Genomic DNA, 7,323 nt, shown 5'->3' on the forward strand with positions numbered 1-7,323 from the left:
TCTCTCTTTCCAATCTCTCTCTCTTTCCAATCTCTCTCTCTTTCCAATCTCTCTCTTTCCAATCTCTCCCTCTTTCCAATCTCTCCCTCTTTCCAATCTCTCTCTCTTTCCAATCTCTCTCTCTTTCCAATCTCTCTCTTTCCAATCTCTCCCTCTTTCCAATCTCTCCCTCTTTCCCATCTCTCTCTCTTTCCAATCTCTCTCTCTTTCCAATCTCTCCCTCTTTCCAATCTCTCCCTCTTTCCAATCTCTCCCTCATTCCAATCTCTCCCTCTTTCCAATCTCTCTCTCTGTCCAATCTCTCCCTCTTTCCCATCTCTCTCTCTTTCCAATCTCTCCCTCTTTCCAATCTCTCCCTCTTTCCCATCTCTCTCTCTTTCCAATCTCTCTCTTTCCAATCTCTCCCTCGTTCCAATCTCTCTCTCTTTCCAATCTCTCCCTCTTTCCCATCTCTCTCTCTTTCCAATCTCTCCCTCTTTCCAATCTCTCTCTCTTTCCAATCTCTCCCTCTTTCCAATCTCTCCCTCTTTCCAATCTCTCCCTCATTCCAATCTCTCCCTCTTTCCAATCTCTCTCTCTTTCCAATCTCTCCCTCTTTCCCATCTCTCTCTCTTTCCAATCTCTCCCTCTCTCCAATCTCTCCCTCTTTCCCATCTCTCTCTCTTTCCAATCTCTCTCTTTCCAATCTCTCCCTCTTTCCAACCTCTCTCTCTTTCCAATCTCTCCCTCTTTCCCATCTCTCTCTCTTTCCAATCTCTCCCTCTTTCCAATCTCTCCCTCTTTCCCATCTCTCCCTCTTTCCAATCTCTCCCTCTTTCCCATCTCCCGCTCTTTCCCATCTCTCTCTCTTTCCAATCCCTCCCTCTTTCCAATCTCTCCCTCTTTCCCATCTCTCTCTCTTTCCCATCTCTCTCTCTTTCCAATCTCTCCCTCTTTCCCATCTCTCTCTCTTTCCAATCTCTACCTCTTTCCAATCTCTCCCTCCTTCCCAATCTCTCCCTCTTTCCAATCTCTCCCTCTTTCCAATCTCTCCCTCTTTCCCATCTCTCCCTCTTTCCCAATCTCTCCCTCTTTCCAATCTCTCTCTCTTTCCCATCTCTCCCTCTTTCCAATCTCTCCCTCTTTCCAATCTCTCTCTCTTTCCAATCTCTCTCTCTTTCTATCTCTCTCTCTTTCCAATCTCTCTCTCTTTCCCATCTCTCTCTCTTTCCAATCTCTCTCTCTTTCCAATCTCTCTCTTTCCAATCTCTCCCTCTTTCCAATCTCTCCCTCTTTCCAATCTCTCTCTTTCCAATCTCTCCCTCTTTCCAATCTCTCCCTCTTTCCAATCTCTCTCTCTTTCCAATCTCTCCCTCTTTCCCATCTCTCTCTTTCCCATCTCTCCCTCTTTCCCATCTCTCCCTCTTTCCCATCTCTCTCTCTTTCCAATCTCTCCCTCTTTCCAATCTCTCTCTCTTTCTATCTCTCCGTTTTTCCCATCTCTCTCTCTTTCCAATCTCTCTCTCTTTCCAATCTCTCTCTTTCCAATCTCTCCCTCTTTCCCATCTCTCCCTCTTTCCAATCTCTCCCTCTTTCCAATCTCTCCCTCTTTCCAATCTCTCTCTCTTTCCAATCTCTCTCTCTTTCCAATCTCTCCCTCTTTCCCATCTCTCCCTCTTTCCCATCTCTCTCTCTTTCCAATCTCTCCCTCTTTCCAATCTCTCTCTCTTTCCAATCTCTCCCTCTTTCCCATCTCTCCCTCTTTCCCATCTCTCTCTCTTTCCAATCTCTCCCTCTTTCCAATCTCTCTCTCTTTCCCATCTCTCTCTTTCCAATCTCTCCCTCTTTCCCATCTCTCCCTCTTTCCAATCTCTCCCTCTTTCCAATCTCTCTCTCTTTCCAATCTCTCCCTCTTTCCAATCTCTCTCTCTTTCCAATCTCTCCCTCTTTCCAATCTCTCCCTCTTTCCCATCTCTCTCTCTTTCCCAATCTCTCCCTCTTTCCAATCTCTCTCTCTTTCCCATCTCTCTCTCTTTCCAATCTCTCCCTCTTTCCAATCTCTCCCTCTTTCCCATCTCTCCCTCTTTCCCATCTCTCCCTCTTTCCAATCTCTCTCTCTTTCCAATCTCTCTCTCTTTCCCAATCTCTCCCTCTTTCCCATCTCTCTCTCTTTCCCATCTCTCCCTCTTTCCCATCTCTCTCTCTTTCCAATCTCTCCCTCTTTCCAATCTCTCCCTCTTTCCCATCTCTCCCTCTTTCCCATCTCTCTCTCTTTCCCATCTCTCTCTCTTTCCAATCTCTCTCTCTTTCCAATCTCTCCCTCTTTCCCATCTCTCCCTCTTTCCCATCTCTCCCTCTTTTCAATCTCTCTCTCTTTCCAATCTCTCTCTCTTTCCCAATCTCTCCCTCTTTCCCATCTCTCTCTCTTTCCCATCTCTCCCTCTTTCCCATCTCTCTCTCTTTCCAATCTCTCCCTCTTTCCCATCTCTCCCTCTTTCCCATCTCTCCCTCTTTCCCATCTCTCCCTCTTTCCAATCTCTCTCTCTTTCCCATCTCTCTCTCTTTCCAATCTCTCCCTCTTTCCAATCTCTCCCTCTTTGCCATCTCTCTTTTTCCAATCTCTCTCTCTTTCCAATCTCTCCCTCTTTCCCATCTCTCTCTCTTTCCAATCTCTCCCTCTTTCCAATCTCTCCCTCTTTCCAATCTCTCTCTCTTTCCAATCTCTCTCTCTTTCCAATCTCTTCCTCTTTCCAATCTCTCTCTCTTTCCAATCTCTCTCTCTTTCCCATCTCTCCCTCCTTCCAGACATTTCTTTCTATATTTATCTTGTAATAAATGTAAAAGAAAACCCCAATGTGATTTGTCGAGAGGTAAGAGAGAGGGAAAGAGAAAGAGAGGGAGGGTGGAGGGAGAGCGAGAGAAAAAGAGAGGGTGTGTGAGAAAGACAGAGATATTGTGGAAAAGAGAGTGTCTGGGGGTGGGGGTCCGCTGTGTGCAGTCACGGCCCAGTTACATGTGTTAGAAAGTGCGATTTTACACAAGCTATAATCCTGAGACGGTCGATTTGATGGGGACAGTGTAGACGGAGTTTTACTCTGTTTCTAACCCCGTACTGTACCTGCCCTGGATGTGTTGATGGGGTCAGTGTAGAGAGAGCTTTACTCTGTATCTAGACTGTGCTGTACCTGTTGTGGAAATGTTTGATGGGGACAGTGTAGAAGGAGCTTTACTCTGTATATAATCCAGTGCTGTACCTGTCCTGGAAGTGTTTGATGGGGACAGTGTAGAGAGAGCTTTACTCTGTATCTAGCCTGTGCTGTACCTGTCCTGGAAGTGTTTGATGGGGACAGTGTAGAGAGAGCTTTACTCTGTATCTAGCCTGTGCTGTACCTGTCGTGGAAATGTTGATGGGGACAGTGTAGAGGGAGCTTCACTCTGTCGGACATGGGGAATCTTTGTTATACTATTCCAGAGGGCTGTGGAAGCTCAATCATTGAGCATGTTCCAGACACAAGTCGACTGTGTGTAGTAACATAGCAATGAGTGTGTGAGTGTGCGTGAGTCTGGGCTTCCCAAGATCTGTTTGAATGGTGGGTCCGGTTCGATGGGCTGAATGGACTGCATCTGCCCCTATGTTCCTTTGAGACTTAAATGCAAACACACACACTCACAGATACACACACGAGCACACACACGCATGCACACACACAGAGGTTTACTGAATATCTTAGTCATTTAAGACAATTTGACAGAATGCTACACATCCTAGTTTGCCAACGACACCAAACATTAGACAGCATTGTAAGCAGCAGAGCTGGGAACATCAAATTGCAGAGAGATATGAATGTTTTGTAAGTGGACACAACTGGTGGACGTGTTTCAGTGTAGGGAAATATAAGATGCTGTACTTTTGACTTGGAATGGATAGAACCGTGTTCTTTCTAAATGATGAGAAGCTGGAAACAGTGGAAGTTCAAAACGTGCAACATTTCTGTGTGATAGGATTGAGGCATCAGTTAAAATAGTTCTGTTTCAAAATTTAATATAACCTGTGTCTTCTGTGGCAGCTTTCGGAATCTCTCAGTGGAATTTACCTTTTGCAGCAAGTGTTAACAAGTGTATGGGAACTGAAGTTTGATTGAGACATTCCTGCATTATGGAAATGTGTGTGATCTATTTAGGATAGGAAATCGATTGATTTTCAAAGCATGCAGTAGTTTGTTAACTACAGCAGATTGTGAGGCTTGAATGTTCACAACTTCCATGTGCTGAGAGAAAGGACTGATTAACCAAGGCCGATTATTCAAAAACTTCAGACAAGTGACAAAGCAGCAGGAACAGCGAATACACAGACAGAGACAAGCAGGCACCTGTAATTGGAGCTTAAACTTCACGTTTGAATATGAAGCGCTGAGCTCATGATTGAAATAAGCAAGAGTCCACCCTGGGATTGTGTGCAAATTGAGTTCTGTATTTCCAAATAGTAAAAATAAAAACCCTGAATGAAAAATTCCTTGATTCAGAGGGATTTTGACTCTGTTTTTAACCCCAGACAGTATTTGGGTTGTGGGTGTTTGATGGACAGTGTAGATGAAGCTTTACTCTGAAACAATGGAATTTAGGTTAAGGGGTGATTTAATCAATTGCTTCAGAATAATAATTGATATTGTATATTTTGTATGTGTCTCATTGTGAGCTTTCAAACATGTACAGATGTCCACATCAACATGGCATAATGTTGTATTAACTGGGACAAGAGCTTATAGTATAAACAGTGACGGGGACAACTACAGTGATCACTGGGAAAGGAGCTAATGTGTTCTCAATAGCGATATGGATGTGAACATTTATATATTACAGGCTAATATTCCCAATGCCATTCACTAATGCAGTAATATTTCAGACAGAGTGTACAGCAGCATTTACAGCTACTGATGCAGCCAGGAAATAAATTGATTCAGCGTTTTTTGTCGGAAAATTAAAATACGTTCTTGATTCATCGAAATTGAGATGGTCTAGTCTCTCGGGAAAGTTCGATAGGCTGACTGGCCAACTCCTGTTCCTATATACCTGTCCTGGGAGTGTTTGATGGGGACAGTGTAGAGGGAGCTTTACTCTGTATCTAACCCCGTGCTGTACCTGTCCTGGGAGTGTTTGATGGGGACAGTGTAGAGGGAGCTTTACTCTGTATCTAACCCCGTGCTGTCCCTGTCCTGGGAGTGTTTGATGGGGACAGTGTAGAGGGAGCTTTACTCTGTATCTAATCCTGTGCTGTACCTGTCCTGGGAGTGTTTGATGGGATCAGTGTAGAGGGAGCTTTACTCTGTATCTAACCCCGTGCTGTACCTGTCCTGGGAGTGTTTGATGGGGACAGTGTAGAGGGAGCTTTACTCTGTATCTAACCCCGTGCTGTACCTGTCCTGGGAGTGTTTGATGGGGACAGTGTAGAGGGAGCTTTACTCTGCATCTAACCCCGTGCTGTACCTGCCCTGGGAGTGTTTGATGGGGACAGTGTAGAGGGAGCTTTACTCTGTATCGAACCCCTTGCTGTACCTGTCCTGGGATTGTTTAATGGTGACAGTGTAGATCTGTTGCTGTGCCCTGAATTAACATGATCATAGACAGGACAAATGCCTCTGTCCTCTCCTGTGAAGACACATCTTTAGCAAACCATCGCAGCGGACAGACTGAAAACATTCATGACAGAAAGTCATGGGGTAGGTCTGTACACAGATCTCTGAGGAGATCTCAACCAATACTGTTTCTAATCATTTCCCAATAGTATTTGAACTCAGCGCTGGCTGAGGCCTGTTCTGCAGGCTTCACCCAGGGTGAGTTGTGTCTGGTTATTACCCTGACCGAGGTGTAATTTTAATATCTGAGGGATAGTGAGTGAGGGAGGGAGACAGAAATATAAATGAGTGAGGGACCGAGAGACAGAGAGAAACATAAGGGAAGGGGGGAAACTGTCTCTCATCTTTTTTTAGCCTCTGGTTGAAAGCTGTACCACTTTTGTGTTTGAACATTGCTGAGAGTTTGTGTAACTGAAAAGTGGATCCTGGGATCTCGCTATCAAACAGTGTCAAATTTTTCCTGTCTTTCAGTTAACTTTCTCCCTCTTTTCCCCAGGAATTTGAATTTTGAAGACTGCAATGTGAGCAGGAATCTTTGGACAAGGGCTATTCTCCAGAGGACAAGTGGATGGAGTGAGGCCTACTCCACAGGCCGCACTCACGTGAGTTGTCTCTTTATTGCTGCCCCGGCCTTACACCTAGACACAAACACATTAACCCTTTGGTGGGTGACAAAGAGTAAATTAAAAATCTGCAATATGAAGCTGTCTAAATTTTGTTTATGAACCCAAAATGACAGGGTTCTTTTAAATCTGGGTGTCCCGAAAGAGAGGGAGGGGTTGGATTTCATTGTCTGAGCCCCGATCACTCTCTGTATAACCTGTTAGCTATTTTAAACGACACTCAACACTGCTGACTGCACCTTCTGGGATCTTTCTGTGTACCAATGGATTTTGTTTTAAAAAGGTTTTTCTCAGTTTTGAGAGGCAGTTTAACTCTTTCAGAGGATTGAAGGGAGTTCTTTAGACTGGGTCCAATCCACACACACAGGATGAGGGGGGAGGAAGGGGTTTAGATCCAGGGGGGAATGGAGCTCGTAGCAGGAGTGAGGGGGGTGGGGGGGGAGGTGAAAGACAGCATCCCGCCTGGTTAGGTTCACATTGCTGCTGCTGTGGGATCTTGCTGTTCACGCACAGGCCTGTGGCCTTTGCCCGCAAAGTAATTGAGATCTCAACTCTGAAATAAAAATAGCACACGGACTGCAAAGTGGGTTTGAAGGTCTCAAATTTGAAAGTATAGGGAATGAGGGAGTTGATGAACCCTTTCCACAGACTGAGTGGATATTCAGCCAGGATCACATTGCTGCATGTGGGATCTTACTGTGCAATCAATACTGCTGTCAGTTTGTACAGTGCAACAATGGTGTAGAAACAGAGAGAAAGAGAGAGATAGAGAAATCCACAATGTGAAACTCTACTCAACAATGAAAGTGTTATCATTTTTGGGATCTCCCTGTGCACAAGTTGCCTGCAGAATTCACAAAATTAACAATAGTGGGGTCACTTTTAAAATGTAGCCATTGACTATAAAGAAATCAAGATGGCGCGGAATTAAAGTCCCTTAACTTGGAGCGGGTATAATTCTGGAATGAAGCCTGTATTTTAGGCCGAGACATAAATATGAGGGTGAAATGAAATCCGCAGGGGGCCATTTGAATTCAGTTTGCTGTGGTTGTGATTGTTAGATTCCTGAGTGTGACCCTCTCTCTCTC

Source organism: Scyliorhinus torazame, unplaced genomic scaffold (assembly GCF_047496885.1).
Source record: "Scyliorhinus torazame isolate Kashiwa2021f unplaced genomic scaffold, sScyTor2.1 scaffold_76, whole genome shotgun sequence".
NCBI classification, from domain to species: Eukaryota; Metazoa; Chordata; class Chondrichthyes; order Carcharhiniformes; family Scyliorhinidae; genus Scyliorhinus; species Scyliorhinus torazame.